The following is an 11253-nucleotide window of genomic DNA, read 5'->3' on the forward strand; positions in this document are numbered from 1 at the left end:
TGAATTTTCAAAAATCCTTTCTTAACGGATGCCTACGTCATAATAGCTATCTGCATGCCAAATTTCAGCCCGATCCGTCCAGTAGTTTAAGCTGTGCGTTGATAGATCAGTCAGTCAGTCATTCAGTCAGTCAGTCCTTCAGTCAGTCAGTCATTCAGTCAGTCAGTCACCTTTTCCTTTTATATATTTAGAAGAAGAAGATTTACCACTGTGCACTGTTAACAGAACGCTTTTCCTGTAGAAAGATTGGTTGCTAATTTCAAAAATTCATTTATAAATTGACAAGCTGACCCGCCCCAGCTTCGCTCGAGTGGAATTTTTGAATATCTGTTACGTTAGGGAGTGGAATTTCAAAATTCCTGAATTTTCACATGGTTTTTTTACGTTTAGCTGCAAGCCTAAATGACAATTTCTAGCGTATAACTTGTCGAATAATGGACTTGCAGAGTTTTATCCCCTATTAAGTATTATTTTAACCCTCTTAGGTGTGGAATTTCCAAAACTCCTTTCTTAAGGAGTGTCAAATTACCATGGTTTAGGCTGTGCGTCGATAGATCACAGTCAGTCAGAACTTAAGTAGGTATGTATATATAGTTAAGTTATGTAGGTAAGTTTACTCAGATTTTTCAATCGTTACTAAAATATATTATATTAGATATATCAGCCTTAATTGAAAGGCCATTATTTTTCTTATGTATATTTTATAAACGAAAACCTTAAAGAAAAATACCAAAAATATAAAAAAGTACAATAAGTCCAAAATCTATAAATTGTAACAGGAAAAGCGTGAATTGTACTTTTCTGATATTATTGTCTTGCTTTGGAAAAATGCGATTCGCGATGTTTTACAATCGCGTGCTATAGTTTAATAAAATATCACGTGCGGTTATAACTTAACTATTAGTTAGTAATCTCGATCCATATAACAGCCGTTTGTAATAAACTAGCTATTTGGTGTGCTTCCGATATATTGGCACGTGAGGTAAGTTTCGTAAGTGGGATATTGCGTGCTATGGCGTGACAGTATCATAGTAATCAGCCATTAGTCAGTATTTTCTACGTAGTGGTTTGTGGTTTACGCCTTTGATTCCAAGGAATTTGTAAGTATACACGTTTATTTGTAGAGAACTACAGTAACCGGCATAGCTATAGTAACGGATTGCGAAACTGAAGTGGCAACGGGCAGGGCACGTCGTTCGTAAAACCGATAGATGTTGGGGTCTCAAGGCTAGAATGGCGACCTCGCACCGGAAGACGCAAGAATACTTTTTATCCCGGAAAATCAAAGAGTTCCCCCGGGTTTTTAAAAAACCTAATTCCACGCGGACGAAGTCGCGGGTATCAGCTAGTGGTGATAATAAATGAAAATAGAAGAGAAAATAGTCTGTTCAAATTAAACAGACTAAGACAAAACAAACTCAATTATTATCGAACTAAGTACAAAACGTTAATTCACTTTTGCTCTTCAAAATGACTTTCTCACAAGAACAAAAGTAAAATAATAATTAGACAAAAGAAAGCAAAACGATAGTTTTAGGCGAATGGCGTTTTGTTCTCACGAGTCGTCGTCAAGTGTGCTAATTAGATATTTTGATGAAGACAATTTGACGTGCATAATTAGCACTGCCAATCTTAATGCTCACTAAAGGTGAAGACACACTAAGCGCGGTTCGCCCGGTCCTGGATTCGGGGGGCGCAAGACCGTGGCGTGTGGAAATCCCTACAAGAGACCTATGTCCAGCAGTGGACGTCTATCGGTTGATGATGATGAAGAAGTATCGATTATTATCTCTTGTTAGGTAATATTTCTCCCGCTATAATTGCAAATCGTGTTTAGTGTGACGAGACTTTACGAATAAGGCGATAACGAACCAGTATGAATACAGATTGTATGCAAGTTTACATTCATTTAATCAATTATTAATTAAGGATACTCTTGTCAAACGTGTCATTTTTTGTAATTTCCTTTGTTCGCTTTTTATGTAATATTTTTGAAAGTCGGAAGGCGTCCAAATGTCTCCTGCGCATATTTAACTAGTGTATAAGATCCTTGGAAAGCTCCTGTATTTGACAACTAGTCAAATCAGTAACTTTTTATTAAACGTCAAAACGCGCAATTATAGTATGCGATATTCTATAAAGTACTGGAATGTGACGTCTCATCATAATGACGTACTTTTTTTACCCTTATGGATTTGTCATGTCTGTCTGTCTGTCCGTCCGTATGTCACAGCCACTTTTTTCCGAAACTATAAGAGCTATACTTTTGAAACTTTCGGTTCGGTTAAAACTCGGCAGTTGCCCTTTTCAACCGACTTCAAAAAAGGAGGAGGTTCTCAATTTGTCGGAATCTTTTTTTAATTAAAGAGTCGATTTATAATTAGTACCTTAATTATAAATTCCGGAATGCATCCCGGAATTTTATCCTGCAAAAAGTTCTCGTGGTATTTTTAAGAAACTAAATGTTAATTTTTATTTTTTCAAGTGTACTTTCTGTGGCACCAAGTAAAGACATTTTCTTTCTTAAATCCGTATGGATGAAAAATCTCTCCTTATTCCTTATCGACAAGGGACTTTATCGATAAAATTTCAGCTTTTTAGGTGCAAGGATTTGTGCTGGCTGTTCTTAATAATATTCTCAAAGGTCTGTGAGTCTGTCAAACCGCACTGGGCCAGCGTGCCAAAGCGCTCTAATTATGAGAGGAGACCCGTACCCTAGTAGTTGGCCGGCGATGCTTGAGCATTATAATGATGCATGACAAGTAAAACGACGCGGATGAGATGTTAAATGTTAATTGGAGATTAAGTAAGTCGATCAATGAAGAAATAATTTATTTTAGAAAAGATGTGATTTCACTGGAAATGTTCACGATGACACCGTAGAATTGCTCAAAGAATTATAAAATCGATGTTTCAATAAAGTGAAAATAGTGAAATTGCAATTTATTTATACGTGATGTAATACTTGGTGTTAAATTGACTGTTCACTTATATTAATGCAGTATTCCCATACATTAGACATCAACGCGCTTTCGTTTAAAATTATATGGTACCAATAAAGTTACAAATCCTAATAGACCGTAACGATATTTGTTAGGTAGGTGAAAATGTATAAGATTCATAAAATCACTAAATGATGCCCGCGACTTCGTCCGCGTGGATTTAGGTTTAAAAAATCCCATGGGAATTCTTTGATTTTCCGGGATAAAAAGTTACCTATGTTAATTTATCGGATGCAAGCTTCATGTAAATCCCGTGGGGAATCCTCATTTTGAATCCTATCCCTCAGGGATACTCCTAACACAGCCCTCTCCTCTCCATAGCTCCGCCACCACCAGGTAAGATTTTATTTATTTATTTATTTATTTACACTTTATTGCACACAACACAAAAACACAATACAGGATCTCAATCTAATAGCTGTAGCATGCAAATGTAAGATCGTAGTCATAGACTAACTTTTTCATTAATTTTCATTTCACACATTTCATTAATGAAAATGACTAGTTGCTATTAAAATGACTAGTATATATAAATATTGAACACAGATTAATACGATAATTTTTTTCCTAACTTCTTTAGTAGGCATCCATTATAAAAAAGGGAACACTCTTGCAAATTAGTATTACGCAAATCTGTACAGAATCTAGTTCTCCTCTCGTAACACCTGAAATACTAGCACAATGGGAAAGTCATATAGTTCCCATGTGTGGTAGCGAATCGATGAACCAGTTCACAGGCCGCCTAATAGCTCTTACACAACGCCACAATACCTATCGCACTACAATGGCTTAGGATCTCTATAGAGAAGCATTACGACACTACGTAAGCTCTCGCGCACACTATTGACTTCTGATCAACCAATCATATATCGAGTACAGAATCGCTTATATCTATTGATATCATCAACATCAACCCGTCGCCGACTCACTACTGAGAACTCAGACTATAAAACAAGTGAGTAATGTTTTTACGTAGGTACCTTTAACAGCTGATGATCCCTATAAATTGGTCATCCGCACAAATTAGCAGATTTCATCATGATCAACCTATCGCTGGCCTACTACTGAGAAAGGGTATCCTCTAAGGGTAAGGGTAAAGTGCGGATTGGCAGACTTTACACACCTTTAAAGAGAATTTTCGGGAATGCAGGTTTCCTGACAATAAAATTGATTACTTAAAACGCACATATAGCTGCGAAAAGTTAAGAGGTGCGTTTGCGGGATTAAAACACCCCCCCCCCTCACATCAATAATTTCAATTTTAAAATCAATAGGTGTCGGGCGCCTTAACTTGTTACGGATCTAAGTTACTTTGTGATTACGGTTAAACTTTGACTCAATAAAAGCCAAAACGGTTGCACGAATCAGTTATTCACTTTGAACCAATACATTTAAACTTTATCATAGACGTATAATACTAATTGTTTAACCCATTTTGCTTTTTATTAGCGGTCAAAGTTTAACGCTAATCGGAACGTAATTTTAACCACCTGTTATGCTGGAAATGGTTGATCAAATCAGAAATGAGGAAACCAGAGTAACTAACATATTATCTCAACGAGTTGCGTAGCTTTTGATCTTGAATTTTCGTTTAAATTGACTTTATTATCGGTCGATTAAAAGTTCATAGTCTGCGGGGGCTCTCAGTTGCTGTATAGTGAATACAATACAAATTATGCTTTATCGTTCAAATATAACGTTCATTATCAATTGAAGACACTCTAGAGTGGTTAGTTCGAAAATACGTGACTACAGATAGTTTTTTTGTATCAATTTCATAGATGTAGGTTTGTGGTTACTATTTCGTAATAGATATTGTATAATCTGTACTTTTTAGAATTTCTTTTACTACCTACTTATTATAGTTGTAAAAAGTTTTCTGTTTGGGTTTGTTTGTAAAGTTCTTTGAAGATAAAAATATGACAATGAGGTCCATTTTTGGTGTGGTCACTTTTTCTTTTATGGTATCGAAATTATATGCTTAATCATTCAATTAATGGTGACTTTAATGAATAGTTGAATAGGTAGGTAGCTAAGCTGTGAAAACTGCAAGTCACATCATCATCATTATCAACCCATCGCCGAGCCATTACTGAGCACGGGTCTCCTCTCAGAATGAGATGGGCTTAGTATTAGTCCGCCAGGCTTGTCAAGTGTTGATTGGCAGACTTCACACACCTTTGAGAACATTATAGAGAGTTCTCAAGCGTTTAGGTTTCCTCACGATGTTTTCCTTCACCGTTAAAGCGTGATATTCAACTTAGTTTCTTTGTTGATTTTCCTCGTACAAATAACATTAGCTTAATAAGCGTTTACGCACTATAACTCCACGCATTTGTTGCCAATTAGCTTGTTGCTGTTGCTTCTACTTATTAATTTTATTACCACATCCTGAAATTCATTTTCAGAAACAACCAATACTTTATATTAATGTCAGTAGCATTTTTCAGTTGACGGAAATTTAATTAGGTAAAGGAATTTTAATCAAGTAGGAAACTACGATCGAGTGATGCGTACCAGTACCTACCTACTGTGAGGTGGCCGTTGACCCAAAAACACCTATTTTATTTATGGTTGACTAGCTTATTCCCGCGACTTCATCCGCATGGACTATACAAATTTCAAACCCCTATTTTACCTCTTTAGGAGTTGAATTTTCAAAATTCTATCTGTATGCCTTTCAGCCCGATCCATCCAGTAGTTTGAGCTGTGCGTTGATAGATCAGTCAGTCAGCTTTTCCTTTTATATACATATACTGTCTCTATCTACGTCTAATTTTTTTTCTGTTTTTATTTAGGGGCTTTTATATTATATTTATATACATGTCAGCCCCATTATAATAATCTATCACCATGATAATTAGTTGATTGACTTGCTATGACTGAAAGCTGATGTGCGAAACCGGATTCGAACTCCAGAACTCCCGAATAGGCGGCGGACGTCTTAACCACTAGGCTAGCACCACTTTCAGCTTTCATCATCATCATGATCAACCTATCGCCGGCTCACTGCAGAGCACGGGTCTCCTCTCAGAGTGAGAAGGGTTTTGGCCATAGTCTACCACGCTGGCCATGTGCGGATTGGTAGACTTCACACACATTTGAGAACATTATGGAGAACTCTCAGGCGAGCAGGTTTCCTCACGATGTTTTCCTTAACCGTTAAAGCAAGTGATATTTAATTACATAAAACGCACATAACTCCTAAAAGTTAGAGGTGCGTTCCCGGAAGCGAACCCCCGACCTCCGATTACAAGGCGGACGTCCTAGCCACTAGGCTAACACAGCTTTCAGCTTTAGTCACACATAATCATACTTTTAAAGTTTAATTGCTATTAGACGCTTACGCATAACCAGTCACCACAACGCAAAACGAACAAAAGGCCATAAACATTAAATGAAAAGCCAAACGAAAGTAACTTAACACTTTACCCATACAAATAAGTTAGACCAACGTTTAAAATTCACACATCCAAGTTATTACACAACACTTACCGCTGGGTATCCTCTACGTCACGTAGAAAGTGAAAATGTTCAGTGCACGCGCATGCTCCGTGCACTTTCCTTCGCACTCACTGTCCAAATATATAAAAAAAACCTTTTTTTAATCAGTCAATTATAAACAACCTTTTATTTAAAAAAAAGGTTTCGCAAAAAAAATAACACACGAATAATTTATTTTTGAATTTAGAACGCAGTTTTCACCGAAAAGTTTTTACTCTATGTTTTTAAGGGTTGTCGATTTCTTCTCTCTTTTTTTGCTTGGTGGTTTTTTTGATCACTGTTTTTTGGTAGTTGTTTTTGTAGTGGTTTCGTGTAGTGTAGTGGTGTTAGTGGCGCGTCAGGTGCAACTGGCGGCGGGTGAGAGCCGCCAGTACGTGGTTGTGTAACCGCTCATTCACTTGGTGGAAAGAGGGAGGGCAGTGGAAGTTGTCGTATGCCTTTAATTCTTATAGTCATTGTAAATATTGGGTATTGTGAAATTAAAAATATAAAACATCCATACTTACTAATATTATAAATGCGAGGTGTGTCTGACTGTCTGTTAGCTTTTCACGGCCCAACAGTTTAACCGATTTTGATGAAAAGTACATCCCAGGGAAGGACATACATAGGCTACTTTTATATTTTGGAAAATTAAAGAGTTCCCACGGGATTTAAAAACCTAAATCCACGCGGACGAAGTCGCGGGCATCAGCTAGTAATCCATAAAGAGCCTTTGAAATCATCTGCCATTTTTACCTTCAACTTAAAACAGTATTATTGCAAAAAGCTAGCTACTGCTAGACTTTTAGTCTATCATGTTTATTTATTAGAATAGGTACAGAAATAGTCCGAGCCTCCGCGAGTGGTTAATAAATTAATAATAAATTTATGTTAAGCAAATTAATGGAGGCTGCTGCATTTTTAATGAGTGAGGAATTTCGCAACACTAACTTTCGACTTCCGGCCGATTTATTGTTCCTTCGATGTGGTAACGATACGACTTTTCTAATTAAGACAGTTATTTTTATAATTCAAGATTTTATTCAGAACATGAGCTTTTTCTACCTACCCATATAAGTACTTAATTCGTAAATTGTCTAGGATAATTCATAGGTACTTACTCATAATATTTAACATTATAGATAATTCATATTATAAATGCGGAAGTATCTGTCTATCTGTTACATTTTCACAGCCAGATAAATTTTGACAAAACAAATAGCTTAAACCCCGGAGATGAACATTAAGCTAGATTTATTCTTGGGAAATCAAAGAGTTTCCGCGGGATTTTTAAAAACCTGAACCCATATAAAGGAAGTCCCGTGAATGAACAAATACAAAAGCAGAAACTACAATAGGTACTGCTGTGTCTAAAAACTAAAAATTTTGATCTATGGTCTATGTTATAAATCAGACCCCATAATGAAAGGATTTTTAAAAATTCCGCCCGAGCGAAGGTGGTCAGTTAGTCTATCGGAAGCGGAGTGGGAGCGGGGCGATCGTCGATGTCGCGACCCAGAGACGGCAAGAATCGTTATCGTATCGCATCGTAAAAGGCAACGCACCTATATTTTATTGCCTTGTCTCTGTCAATATGTTTGTAATCGTGGCTCAGCGCACACTCGACAGCCGATTATACCTTTAGCACGATCAAAAATCAAGTTCTTGTAAGCTTGCGACATAAAATATGTAGATATGAGCTTATTTCGTAACACGTTGTTTACCGTTTTTCTTTCTATTGCTTTTGCTATAAGTAATGCGACATATTATATTGTCCCGCTCCCGCCGCTGCTAGCGCCCGCCCACCGCTGCTGTCGAGTCGGGGCCACGACCTAGAATCGTTATCGTATCGCATCCTAAAAGGCAATGTACATTTTATCGCCTCGTGTCAATATGTTTGCATAATATTCGCTTGTCATCGGCTCAGCGCACACTCGACAGCTGATTATACATTTAGCACGATCGAATCAAGTTCTTGTGAGCTTGTAACGTGTTATAATAATATGTGGATATGAGCTTATTTCGTAACGTTGTTTACCGTTTTAAAGAGGTGCTGAATCAACGTCCTAGCAGAAACAATAATATATTTACGTCCAGATTATGCAGCATGTTAGAAAACCATAATTAAGATTCGACAAAATTAAATATGGAGTTAAATAATAATCGTAGCTGACGCCCGCGACTTCGTCCGCGTGGATTAAGGTTTTTTGTCACTTTCGCTGGTCTTTGACTATATCCATGCAAAAATCACGTCAATCCGTTGTTCCGTTGCGACGTGATTGAAGACAAACCAACAAACCAATAAACCAACAAAACAAAAAATACAATAAATAAATACTGATTATTCTAATCTAATACTTCAAAGACAATAATATTATTGAAATGCACTAAACCTTACTAGAACATGCTTAGATATTTGGCACAGAATACAGATAAGTACTAAGATAAAGTCGGGATAGGATAGCTTAGTAATTAAGACGTCCGCTTCCAATTTAGGAGGTTAGGGATACGATCCCGGACACGTAACTCTGACTTATCGAAGTTATGTGATTATGTGCGTTTTAAGCAACTAAATATCACTTGCTTTAAAGGTGAAGAAAAACATCGTGAGGAACGTTGTTGCCTGAGAGTGCTCCTTGAATCCAATCAAAGCTTGGCCAGCTTGGTATACCATGGCCAGACCCGCTAATTCTGAGAGAAGACCCGTGCTGTAGCCGGCAATGGAATGATCATGATTTTTCTATTTATTCAGATGAGATTGCAGTCAAGAACTAACTTGTGCTAGCCCTTGACTGCAATGTCACCTGGTGGTAAGTGATGATGTAGTCTAAGATGGTAGCGGGCTAACCTGGAAGGGTTATGGCAGTTTTTTATTAAACCTCTTTGATTTCTACGCGGTTCATGATGTTGATGAAGATAAAGTAAGAGGTAGGTACTTTTGAGATGATAGGTGAAAGGATTTTTCTCAAATCGATTCCTACATAAATGGAATAGGATGTCGGATTGAAGCGAGTGTATGCCGACAAAGTACCTATGTAAGTGGTAAAAACTATAAATCATAGTTAATCACTACTCTGCAATTATTACACTCTTTTGTAATTATGTTGAACAGTGCAAGCACGATTAGTGCGACAATTCTCTCTCAGTTCTCTCAGTTGTATAAATAAACGTCTTTTCTTTCTTTCTTTCTCTCCCCGTTTTTGGAAAACTTTGTCAACGAAAATGGTTTGGTGGGATGCTTCGGGTGTATTTAAACCAACTATCGAGAAAGACATTTCGCCAAGCGATTTAGCGTCCCAATGTAGAAGTCGGTAAGGGGTATGGGCACTGGGTTTAATAAAAACCGGCCAAGTGCGAGTCAGACTAGCGAGAGTTTCCTACTACAATCGTATTTCATCGACATTTTGCACGATAAATCAAAAACTATTATGCCTAAAATAAATAAAATCTGTTTTAGAATGTAAAAGTATCATAATATGATACCCCACTAGTTATCTTACTTTGAAAATTGAAAATACTGAATAATATTTGTTCATGAACACATTTTTTTTTAATTCACTGTTTTCGGATTTTTCCTTTCCTTGTGCTATAAGATCTACGTGCCTGTCAAATTTCATGATTCTAGGTCAACGGGAAGTAGGTACCTTATAGGTTTTCTTCACAGACACGACAGACGGACAGACAGACACAACAAAATGACTCTATAAGGGTTCCTTTTTCCTTTTGAGGTACGGAACCCTAAAAAGAGAAAACCACATGTTACACTGGTTGTCGCACTGGTTGCGCTGGGGCTGCAGCTCGTAAAGGGATGAATCACGGGCAATTACGTGATTACAGCGACAGCCGGCCGGACGCCGGACACGCGTTTCTATGTCCGTCAGTGCGACCTCGTTACGTCGCTTGATACAATATATTATACGTTGTAGCTTCACACGGCCACAACTTTGTCACACAAGCGACAGCGCGTCGTTAGATAGCAACACAGCCAAAAACATAAAAAGCTGTCAGCAATACGTGTGTCGTGCGGTGCGGTGTCGTTCAATGAGTAAACGGTCCATATATAAAATATAAAACAGGCCAAGTGCGAGTCAGACTCGCGCACCGAGGGTACCGAAGGATACTACAGTCGTATTCTTTCGACATATTGCATGCTAAATCAAAAACTGTTATGCTTTATGCATAACAGTTTTTAATAAATAAAAATCTGTTGTGTAAAAATCTACAGATAAAGCCCTTTTATATGATATCCCACTTGGTATTGTTATCTTTGTAAAATTGAAAATCATAGAGTCCTGTATGAAATAATTTGAGTTTGATTTTTTAAATAATTTGCTGCTTATCCAGTAAAGTCGTGGCCCGCCCCTAGTTGGACACATCGAAATGATTTATCGATAACTTTTCGATTTTTTGATGCTAATTGTGATTGTCTTTTACGGCTCTAAGCCCTAGGGAAAAAGACGTTATAGGTAGGTATCTAATTTCCAGTAAGAATGTTAAGTTTCTAACTAGTTGGTTTTTCGCTAGCAAAGACCAAACTTTTGATTAATTCTTTTCTCTACTAAGACTAAGAGTGAGAGAGTGCATGACGTGATTTCTAATACCTACCTACTACTCTGAAGAAAATATAAAAAAAACATTTAATACTTAGATGTAAGATTGTATACGTTTTATTTACATGTTATCTGCCACCTCATACAAACAATGACTATATCATAGAAGTCATTGGATCCAAACTTCATAGTTGCCGATCTTTCTTCAATGTGTT

General features: G+C 37.2%; 2 protein-coding genes across 4 annotated transcripts in view; one reads left to right on the plus strand and one right to left on the minus strand.

The window, feature by feature from the left end:
* Positions 1-6830, minus strand: part of LOC117989517 (uncharacterized) — a 38013-nt gene extending 31183 nt beyond the window's left edge. Inside the window, exon 1 of the mRNA XM_034976893.2 lies at positions 6498-6830. The gene's annotated coding sequence lies outside the window, so the exon portion shown is untranslated. The remainder of the gene's footprint in view (positions 1-6497) is intronic.
* Pits (Protein interacting with Ttk69 and Sin3A) overlaps positions 1-11253 on the plus strand; it is a 275032-nt gene that overhangs the window by 242089 nt on the left and 21690 nt on the right. The gene's annotated exons all lie outside the window — the stretch shown is intronic.

This window comes from Maniola hyperantus, chromosome 16, assembly GCF_902806685.2.
Source record: "Maniola hyperantus chromosome 16, iAphHyp1.2, whole genome shotgun sequence".
Taxonomy (NCBI): domain Eukaryota; kingdom Metazoa; phylum Arthropoda; class Insecta; order Lepidoptera; family Nymphalidae; genus Maniola; species Maniola hyperantus.